The sequence below is a fragment of the Rhagoletis zephyria genome, unplaced genomic scaffold (assembly GCF_001687245.7).
Source record: "Rhagoletis zephyria isolate East Lansing unplaced genomic scaffold, Rhagoletis_zephyria_1.1 Rzeph_scaffold_02258, whole genome shotgun sequence".
NCBI lineage: Eukaryota > Metazoa > Arthropoda > Insecta > Diptera > Tephritidae > Rhagoletis > Rhagoletis zephyria.
Genome location: NW_016159342.1, coordinates 59926 through 71499, shown reverse-complemented (window position 1 = coordinate 71499; position 11574 = coordinate 59926). Strand labels below are relative to the sequence as shown.

At 37.4% G+C, this 11574-nt stretch overlaps 1 long non-coding RNA gene across 1 annotated transcript; it reads right to left on the bottom strand.

The window, feature by feature from the left end:
• Window positions 1-158: 158 nt before the first annotated feature.
• On the bottom strand, window positions 159-1946 carry LOC108366412 (uncharacterized). The gene is made up of 2 exons (XR_001848079.1): window positions 1431-1946; window positions 159-278 (listed from the first exon to the last, which is right to left on the bottom strand). It is a non-coding gene; the product is annotated as an uncharacterized LOC108366412 (long non-coding RNA).
• Between the last annotated feature and the right edge of the window lie 9628 nt (window positions 1947-11574).

The window sequence follows — 11574 nt, the reverse complement described above, 5'->3', positions numbered from 1 at the left end:
TTTTCAGCTAGCATACGCTGCGTTGGATTTAGATGCTCTAATTTTTCACTCCAGTATAATGCCGTTGCGTTTATGTTTGTAGAACTTTGGGGTGCAGACAATAGGGAACATGCCTTTTCAATTAGCTCGTTTTGTTTACCCACTGCACATTTTGTTTGGTTTTTCCGAGGAGGAGCCAACTCGCTAATAGATGAAAAGGAAGTGTTAGATAAGTCCTCTCTATTTGTCTGCTCCTCAACTTGCACCAATTCGTCCACATTTTGCGATTCTACCTGGTTCTGAAAGAAAGAAAATTATTGTTAATTAATAAAATTGATTTTAATTCTTTACATTTATGCCCGTTTGCACCAATCAATTTTAAAATTATCAGCCTGTTAAAATTTAAAATGATAAAATGTAGTTCGGAAAATTTGTCATTTTAAATTTTAACGGTCTGATAAATTTTAAAATTGATTGGTGAAACTGAGAGTTAATTTTATATTTTATTTATAAAATGGATTTCAAATTTCTTTTTTTAGATGCCTAGTACAGCGGAAGAGTGGAGAAGTGTTTCTGATGAATTTCGTGTATTACACAATTTTTATAACTGCATTGTCGCAGTTGACGGGAAACACGTAAAAATAAAGCGTCCAAATGGTTCGGGAGCGCTATATTATAACTATAAAGCAACATACAGTATCGTTCTTATGGCTATTGCGAATGCTAAAAAGGAATTTGTCATGGTTGATATTGGATGCAATGGACGCGTGTCTGATGGTGGTGTCTTGTTTTACACTAAATTCTGGGAGCGTTTGCAACAAAATCGTTTAAATATACCGGAATGGACACCATTGCCAAACACCTCGGAATCATTCCCATATGTTTTTATAGGAGACGAAGCTTTCGCGCTAGGCCCTAACTTTATGAAGCCTTATCCTTAAAAAAGAGTATCACAAGAAGAGCAATTGTTTAATAAACGGTTATCGAAGGCTAGATGTGTCATTGAGTGTGCGTTTGGTATCCTCGCCAATAAATTTGGAGTTTTCCAGAAAGCCATAAGTCTCAGCCCGCAGAAAGCCGCAAAAGTGACAGCAGCTTGTTGTTATCTGCACAATTATTTAATGAGAAAAGATTCTAATTATCAGGCACCAAATTCCAATGAGTATAATTTTCAATTAACCACCGTACAAAGCAGTTCGGCGCGAAATTCAACAAGATGTGCCAAAACTATAAGAGACAAATTTTGCAAATATTACAATGACGAATATAGATGCTAACTTTTGCCACTCAATTTTTATCACTTATGTATATGAAAAAAAAGAATAATAAAAGTTTTCACTTAAAACAACAGACAATCTACATACTACTTTCTTTTCTTTCCACCTTTATAGCTAGGTATTCACTAGAGTATGAGTAGAATTCAAGGAAATCTTTAAAACAAATTTACTTACCAGGTCAACAGGCTTCTCATTTTTATTTAAAAAGTGAAGAGCGTTAAATGTCCAAGGCTTTGGAATATAAACGTCTTCTGTACCAGCTCGGGAGCGCTTGGTGTCAATAATTCAATAATCACCTACAGTGGCGTTATCATTAATTTTTTTTAAGATTAGTAATAATTTCTCATGTCCGGCCGTTCTTTTTATTTTATTCATGTAGCTTTTGGACGAAGGATCCCACAATTCCGGCATACTTTCCAATTGTAGGATAAACTCCTTCAAACACCTTTGGTCATTCGTTAATCCCAACACCGCCGGCTGGATATGTGCGCTTTCGTCGTCCGACATTATTAAAAATTACCACTGCCAAATAAATAATTAATCCAATAATTAACGTTTCGCCTTTAACATTTAAATCTCCACTTTATTTTGAAATACACACGTATTGACGTATCGCGAACGAAATATGCTACACGTTCAATATTTATTGACAGTACTGCGATCCGCGATCCAGATTTCAAAATTTCTAGAAATTTTGCGATATGGATCACGATCCATCAACATTGCATGCTACACAGTCAATAAATATCGCGAATCTTGGATCACGTCAATAAATATTGATCGTGAGACATGGCCCATAGAGCGGTATCGAGCGGTTCGAATGCTGTCAGCTGATAAGGTGACCATGTTTCAAGAAGGATGCTTTTACAACGAAGAGGGAAAATACCAGCAAGAAGTTTAAAATATAGAAATAGTCTTTAAATATAGCTACTAGTAAACTTACGTTTTACTAGATTAATCTCTGATAGAAAAATATAAGGTATATTATTTTACTTTTAAACAAAAATTACGATAACTTTTAAAGTATGGTCATCATGGCCTTTTTTTGTCGTTGCCGTTGACCGCGGCGATAGAAATAAATCTATCGTCGCGAACAGTCGTCGAGCAAACTTCGTCGTTTGCTTTGATTATGCGCGTTCTCATATAAATCAGTGTGTTTTAATTATTTCGGCGAACATTCGAGACGAAAAATTTGCCGTTCGCCGGTGTTGTGCTTCAGCTTTATGGTTCCCTAGAGACCCTTTAGAAAAATTGCCAAAAATCACATTTTCACTTGCGTTTTTCCGCTTGAAAAAGGCTGAATATTCGGGCTTGTTCGAGTTGCAATCATAACCGCAGTATTGCGCGAATCATTAAAGTATCACGTTCGTTGTGAATTTCTAACAACGTTTTATCAGTTGGGCACTTGCAGCGGTGATGTAAATTTTCATCACTGCTGCAGTATTCTCGCTTTTATTACATGCCTCGAACAAGCCCTTCACCTGCACGGGACATTTTACATAGGTACCCTTGCCAACAGAAAAGGGGAACAAATGCAGAATAGCTCCGATTCTCAAATAAAAAAATTGGGATCGATTTTTTTTTTTTTGAGATTTCAATAAATTAGCTGTGGTGCAAAGACCACAATTGGGATCGATAGAAATGATTGAGCTGAGTATAACGGTATACTTTTTTTTTGGCAGAAACAACAACTACAAAAGTTATTAAAGGTCAAATGAAGCAATAGGTGCAATCCCGTATTCCTCTGACTCGGACTAGAAAACTGTCAAGGAATAAAAATTCGGTGTTGTCAGTAGCGACGTGTTTGTTGTGATTTTGACAAGATCGGCATGGTTATTTCAGTGCTGCCGATCTTAATTTTTATAGTACTATTCGTTGGGAAATAGTATCTAAAATACTCCATTTTAGTAATTCGTTTTATCGCAATTTTTAAAGAACTTGGTGTTTTCAGAACAATATTAATATTTAAAATTGCTGGATTTGTATAATTTTTGTACTCAAAAAGTAGAAAAATAAAAGATATCGTGGTTATCAATGGAGAAAAACTTTCACAAAAATAGTATGGAAAGGCGATTTTTTATATTAAATAACTTTTGCTGCGTTGTCATAATATTGAGGCAAATGAACTACTGATACACTAGAATAGAGTGGTTGCATGGTTAAATTAGGAATTCGCTTATATTATCGATATTTATGTGTTTTAATCTATTTAGAATATCATTTACAGTCTAATAGGAAATTGCCTTATTTTACGGCTTTTACTTTTTTAAAGTTACAATATATGTCCAAACTGTGTGGAGCTGCCGATACAAACATATATTCAGGCTTATAAGCCTGTAATTATACATTTTTCTACATTTAATTTGAAGTAGTATGCACCAACGGATTAAAAGTAGTAAATAATTAGTACCTTTTCTAGTACTTTAAAATGCGTGACCGGAATAGACCTGCCGAAAAAGTGAGGTTAAGTTACTGACAACACCTTGTTATTATTACACCATGATTAAAGGTCAAATGAAGCAACTGTCAAAAAATAAAAATTCGCTCAGAGCGAGAGAGTAACATTGAAAAGTACGGGATCGCTTTCTAGTAAAAAATTGTAACTTCTGTCAACTTCAACATAACCTCCAAATTTTGGTTGTAAATTTTTGCTTATTTTGTATGTAAACACACTAAGCTCACACATGTAAATAACCAAAAATACTTTCAAATTCATTAGAATCCACCTAAACAAGTAATTAAATACTTTTCAACATGAATTAGCAGAGTGCACTTTTCGTTTGTTTACAATTTGGTTGCCAAACACACTACAGCTGATCGTTTGACACATTTACCAGAATTTACCAGCAAAAAATTCTCGGACTAAAACTGGTAACTTCTGACAGAGAGAGAACCGTATTTACTCTCTTTTTTGTCCTCTCAATAGACAGAGAACCGAGTACGGGATTAGACTAGGTTCACACAGAGAAACTTTTGTACTACATTTTCGGCAATTTCTCTTTTGGTGTTGCCCTTCGCGTTCACACAGAGAAATTGTTTTGTATACAATTGTTGTTGTCATCTGTGAACGGCCACCTAGAATTACTCAGACGAACGAGAGGACAAAGCGTGTTGGCCAAGCACGAGCAACTCGGTGCCCTTCCCCCTTCCCCCTTCCTCGTCTCCCCCTCTCCCACAAGTAACGAGCTGCCGCGACAAAAGTTTCTCCGTCTGAACCTAGACTTAACACGCACTTATTGAACGAGAAAACGACTTTGGGCCTGTGCCAATTGATAGAAAAGTTCTCTGGATAGTAAATTTTTGACAGCTATGAGGTGAATAAAAATGTTTGATACGGCAGGGCTAGTGAAAAATTTGACAGCAAGCATTATCAAGAAGAAGAACGAACAACGCACGTATACACATAAATTAAAGAAAACAAAAGCGAGTGGAAATAAAAGAACATGGTCCCGCCGGCAAAAAAAATAAAGAAAAGCTATATAACTTGTAAGATTTAATTTCAGATTTACATATGAAAAGGCGTTATGTATTTTTTTAATTAAAAATACTATTTTACAGGGAGCAGTTCAGAACGCAGAATCCTTCTGGAAAAGCGCATTGACAAGGATGTTTGGTTCAGTTCAAAGAACGCCAACAGCAACGAAGGCTGGAAGTGAGTAAGAACAATATAAATAATTTGAAGACTTTATTAAGCAAATGACTTCGTACTCCACTGACCATCCGTGGCGCTTTTTGGGAATGTGAGTTACAATTTTTCGAAACGAAGCAGAGGACAACCTAAGATACATTTTTGTAGTCTTGTTATCGCCGTTCATAATGCTGCTTAGTATTTTGGAATAAACGTCTTGTTGCATGTACATAATACCCTAAAACGACATATGTTTTTATTGGAAACAATTGTACACGGTTTTAAACATTTTTGTGAACACACTTACCAGACGGTTTTGACGTGTTTTTATTTCTAATATTACTGCTAAAAGGTCTAATAAATGCATGGATTTCAGTTCCAGAAGAATTGAAATCACAAAAATTTTCTATATAATTGCTGCATTTTATAAATAGCAAACTCGATAGTCTTCTTGTGCATCAAAGCAACTGTCAAAAATTTCCAGCAGTAAAAAGTTACGAATTGGCACAGCAGAAATGTAAAATTTTCTCACCATAGTAAAAAGTTTTTCCACCATAGAACTTTTCTATCAATTGGCACAGGCCCTTTGAAAATACCACGGATAATCGATAATCCACTAACAGGCGTTTATCTACTACTAGTCGACACTCGCAATAGGGGTGAAAATTTCTTAAAAACAAATGCATGGATTAATACCCAATACTCAAAAATACTTCATCAATAATTAGATTTCATCAAAATACTAATGGCAAAGCATATAAATCAATCACTAATTTTTTAAAGGACATTGAAATTAATTTATAATTTTATATGGCGTTTTAAGCTTCTTGCTGGCCAATTAATTCCTATAAAGAATTAGGTACAAATGTACCTATGCCGATTTTTCAAGCCCGCCTGCAAGCTCAAGAGACCAATCAACAGCTTCACCGTTCCTGTAATCCTTTATTGATGTATTTTTAACCCATTTCTGAAATTTGAGTCAAATAAAGGGGACGGAATGGTATCTGGAAGTGTTTGCAAAAAAAATAGTATGATAGTGATCGGCATAGGTACATTTGTACCTATGGGTAAACGCAAGGAAATTATGTGAAAAACTATCGGTTTTCATGTCAAACTAAATACAAAATTAAAAAAAAAAAACTTTGTATATTTATTTTATCTAATATATAAAAATCTCGTGTCACGGATCCTACTTTCTGGGTTGCCGAAAAGAGGAGCCGAACTGCTTTCTGGGTAGGCGGCCTTCGGCCGCGCTTAGGGATTGTAACCCTTATTACGCAGGATTCTCCTTTCTGTGTTGCCGGAAAAGAGGAGCTGACCTCCTTTCTGCGTAGGCTGCCTTCGGCCGTGCTTAGGGATTGTAACCCTCACAACGCAGAATTCTCCTTTCTGTATTGCCGGAAAAGAAGAGCAGAACCGCTTTCTGCGCAAGCGGCTTTCGGTCGCGCTTAGGAATTCTAACCCTTACAAAGTAGACTTCTCCTTCTGTGTTGCCGGAGAAGCGAACAAAAGTCCCTCTTTCATAAAAGGTATATAACATTTCTTGTGCATATAACTCCGACACAGTATTTTGCACAGAAATCTTTTTTATTTAACTTACAGTGAAACTAAAAAAAGAAACAATAGTTGCGTTCCAGATGCTTCCCGATTTGCAGGTTTAAGCTTAGTATCCAGCTCTTAAGAAAACGGTCAAGAAAAAATTGCCATTATTTCGCGTGTGTGTCCAAGGAATTTTGACATTTTTTATACCTCACAGCCTGTTGCCTCACTCTTTCCTCAAGAAATAATGGAACGGGCATATATTTCTGTTGCAAACCTGGGTTGCCTTGTGCTCTTTTTTCACAAAAAACTTTAGAAAACCGTAGTAGAAAGCGTACTAAATTTCTGAAGAACTGCGTACTGCCTTAAGGAAATTTGACTCAAGAAAATTTCTTAGCCATTTCTTGTACGTCATTTTATATGGAGTTTTTGCTTTTCTTAAGAGCTGGATACTAAGCTTTTTACAGGAAGCCGTTCCAGGTGACCACCTTCCATAAGGTTATTAATGTAGAAAACAGCTGTTCCTTCAAATACTGTAAAACCTGCAAATCGTGAATCATCTGGAACCGTTCCTTGGAGTGGAAAGCATTGTGCACTACCACCAGAAATAATGTTCATAAAAAAAACCCAGCTCCACTATCGCTATAGTAGTGGTAGTTAAAAGCATAGTGCACTCAAAGATTAGTGCACTACGCTCATGTCTGCCATGAGGCGATTTCTTATAGGCTAGTATATAAGGCCGACTGCACTGAACAATTGTTCACTTGGAACGCTGGAGGGTGGAGCGCTCAAATATTTGCGGGCCAGATCTGTCAATTTGTCTTATTTTAGTTTAGTTTTCCACCAATCGAGAGGATTTTCACCGAGATGGACTCGTTTTTCTTTAAGATAGGCCTACAATCGAACTTTATGGGGCGATTATGGATGACAGGTCAACCGCAGTTGGGTTGCCGATGGGCAACGCCACTGATATCAAAATGTATATTATCAGTTCAAATTCCTACTCTCAGCGCATGAATACCAATCGCGCAATGGCCTGTCAGAACCCCCATCATTAGCCCTTGAGAGATAACGTGATTTAAAAACATTTCCTGCAGCAGAGAAACGTCTTCTTTTTCTTTTTTATGTCACAAAATGACCCGGTTTCCCTTATCCTAACAGCAGTTCGAGCTGCGACAATTCTATCTGGCAATATCCGCAGGCGCCGTGTTCAACATATGTATTTTAAGCGTCAGTGTAGGTGTGGTTCATAATGTTCCTAATTCCTGTTTTACAATTGAAGCCTTCTCTAGTGAGTTCCACGAGACAAGGGCTCCTTGAAACAACATAGGCTTAAATCTGGTTTCCCAGAGCTTATGAATTAATTGGACGAGACCTTTTACCGATAGCTCCCCTACAGCAGTACAAGGCAACCAACACCTTTCCTACTCTTTCCTCACGGCTTCCACGATAGCCGCCGTTAATCACAAACCTAGTTCCTTGATTCAGGTAACCTGGGCCTGATCAAAAAGGGTGTATAGAAATCGTCCCTTAACCAAAAGTTCCACATCATCTACATAGGCGATCACCCGACAGCCCACTTTTTCCAGTTCCTCTAGAAAGTCATTTACAACCGCAATCCAGAGCAAGGGAGAGAGAACACAACCTTGTGGAGTGCTCCTATTGAGTCCGTACTGAGTGCAGACGCTCCCCAACTCCGCCGGGACAGTTCTGTCACCAAGTAAGCTGTATATAAGCCTTATTAGGTTGGTTTCCACCCCAAGATTATGAATATACTAGACTATTGCCTCTGTAATTACATTGTTGAAGGCCCCCTCGATATCGAAGAAGGCATCTACTGCATAATCTTGTGCTGGGTGGTATTTACCGACCTTATCATGCAATAAGCATATTGAGCTCTTGAAAGACAGTCACGAGGAATCGCGTTTCTTATGTACAGGTATATCAGTCTCTCTAGTGTTTTTAGTAAAAGCGTGTTTAGCAAAAACGAAGAGACTAAAATCCCTAGGGGAAACATGAGAGCCTTTTCCGGTCTTCGAGATACACGCAACACTGACTACCTTCCAAGCTTTGGAATGTACCCGGTCTTCACGCAGTTCGCATAAATAGGATCCAACCAATAGCACGACACCTTCAGAACCCTTCGCAGCTGCGCACGTATGATGCCATTGGTCCCCGGCGACAGACCAAGCGATTATCGTCCAGAAGATCGGAAAAGGACAGGACTGTTTGACGCAAAAACATTTATATCATGCGCCAAAAAGTGTGATAACGATCCTAAAATTATCGCTAACTGGATACAGAGTCTCCCTCCTGAAGTACAAAATATCATGATAAAAATATAGTAAGGTAGAACCGCTGAGAGTCACTTTTGAAATTCTTGACGTTTCCAAACAATTTAATTTTTAAATTTACTCACAAACTCACACACACACTTTCATTTTCAATCTCAAGCCACAACAATTTCGAACAATTTAAATTTTTTATTTTCACTATTATATGACTTTAAAATGTCGGCAAACTTAAAAAAAAAATCATGGCCGACAAATTGAGAGAACGGTTCTACCTTGCTATGTTTTTATCATGCAAAATATCGCAAAGAAGTACATTTGACTGTACTTCGAAGTACGAAGTACAAGAGCGAAAAAAGAAGTACTGTACTTCCGAAAGAAGTAGGGTTGGTCACATTAGTAATACCATTTCAGCCACTGGCCACCCAACTGAAGTTCGGTTGCATTCCGTAATCGACCCATTAATTTTACAATTTTTAATGTCTCCAGATTCTAAATACGAGCCTTCGCTTTCGCTGGAGGAATCTAAAATTATTTCTAGGTTGCTTATAAGACTTTCAGCAGTACTTGTTGAAGGCCCATCGATGTTTGCTGATGTACTACTTAATCGTTTAGCGCCTGAAGCTAAAAGCCGGTTATTGTCCGCATCCTGGTTAGACACACAGAGCCATTTAAATAATATTAAAGTGGACTCTCTGCTCATGTACACATTGGCATTCGCAAAACATTCGTATCATTTAATGCGAATGCCAACGTCGAATGCGAATGGGTAAAATGATGTGAATATTCGCAACATCCCTGGTATTTATATACATAAAAGCTATTATTCTGACCTTTTTTTACCTGGAAATCTAGTTTAAAGTATAATAACCAGCAAAAATAAATGTATTTAGCGCTGTAAACGCTGTTTTCTTGATTAAAAGAAATGGTAGGAAAGAAGCCATTTTGGTAGGTTTTTGAACTAGTTCTTGGTAGGAAAGAAAGTTTTCCAGCGGTAACCCTGGTTACGGTATATTCTGGACTGGCACACCATGCAGATTCTTGGAGGGACTAGGAGTTGTCGGCGACCCCGTGTTGGTGGGGGTGCGGTTATGTCCATGTGCGTGTATATTGTTGGGTTGGGTTCATGATGCCATAATACAAGGTGGTATCAGTTGTGACAGCTCAATTTGACACTGCCTTAGCTCAGTAGAATGAGAAGAAAAACGGGAAGAAATGAATCCCCATATGGGGGGAAAATATAAAATTTCACATTTTCTCCATGACAAAATTTGCTCTTTTATAGTATATTCGTTATGAAATGAAATAAAATAAGATAAAATACCTTTTTAAGAAAACAAAGTGTGTATACTGAGAAAAAATAAAAAACATTCAACTATATTAATGGGCAAAGAATAGTTAAAGAAGTAACACTGTTTCACGTAAGGCAGTCAATATGGCGGAATTATAGGGAATTTACATGAGGCGATTTTTAGTTGAATGCAACAATCGCCTGGTGTAAACGGCCTTTCAACTAATCGCTTCCAATGAAGTTGGTCGGCTGCCTACTTTCGTTCAACTTTTGATTCAACTAATCGCCTGTGAAAGTTGCCATCCCTATTTACATATGAAGCTCGGAACACTTTGACGACTGCAACTTCACGACGTAACGACAGCGACATCATTTTGTCGACAAATGTCGCCTTGAAGCCAGCTTCTTAAACATTTTGAAGACCTCAGCGACATAGCAAACAGCCGATTTTAAAGTTTGACATTTTGGTATATTTATTTCACAAATTGTGTATTTTTATTTAAGTAAATAAGAAAAACATGAACAATCAAGAATATGTGATTAATTTTGCGACAATTTAATTTTGCAGCACTACATCTACTCATTGTCGCCGGCAAAATTAGAAATAGATTTAATTTGGCGACGTCGACAATTGCAGTCCTGCAGCCAAGATGTCGTGCTGTCGTCAAAATAATTGTGCCCGTAAGAACGTGTGTATTTAAAATTTGACAGATGCTGCTTGTCGCTTGCTGTCGTCAAAGTGTTCCGAGCTTGAGGCAGCAAAAGAAGCAGTGTGTAAGGGACTCGAGATCAGGTATGAGTTAACCCTGGGTGAGGCGCTATGCAGAATTTGCAACATTATCTGGAGTGAATGGGAGCAGGAGTTTAGACTTCTTAGTGAAGACAAGGGAACATTTTTTGCAGATAACATCAATTTTGACATTAGGAAAAAGTCGTGGTTTTGCGATAAGAAACATAAGTTTGAGGTGTTCGATATAAAACTTCTAAATAGAATCATGACAGGGTATACATACGGCAGGACTTACCTGAGTAAGTTTAAAAGGGATATGAATGACCTATGCACTGTGTGTCAGGTTAAGGAAACGAGCGAGCACCTTATTTTCGAGTGCAGCAAGTTTTCGGCCGCTAGACATGCCTTTCAATTCTTCAATGAGGTAAATAATCTGGAAGAACTTTTTAATGCATCAAACCCAATGTACTTCAGAGATTTGATTCTGTTTTTGCATAAGGTTAAGTTAGATAGAGTCCTTTAAACAGTGACATACGTTTTTAACTGATATGACGATATTGTTACGATTATCCTTGAACCCTCGTCCGGATTTCCCAAATCCTCCGGTTCGTATCGCTGGATTGTTAAATAAATGCTAACGATGACCAAATTGTAGTACAATTAACTTTATTGTACAAAAAAACAATTTACAATACTTGCTAATACAGTAAAAACACTTTACAATACTTGTTAAAGCAATAACAACGCTTTACTACTTGTTAACACAATTAAACTTATAGCTTGCTTATTCGCAACTCAATTCTCCGCTCACTTTACTTGTAGCTTGCTGACTTGTAACT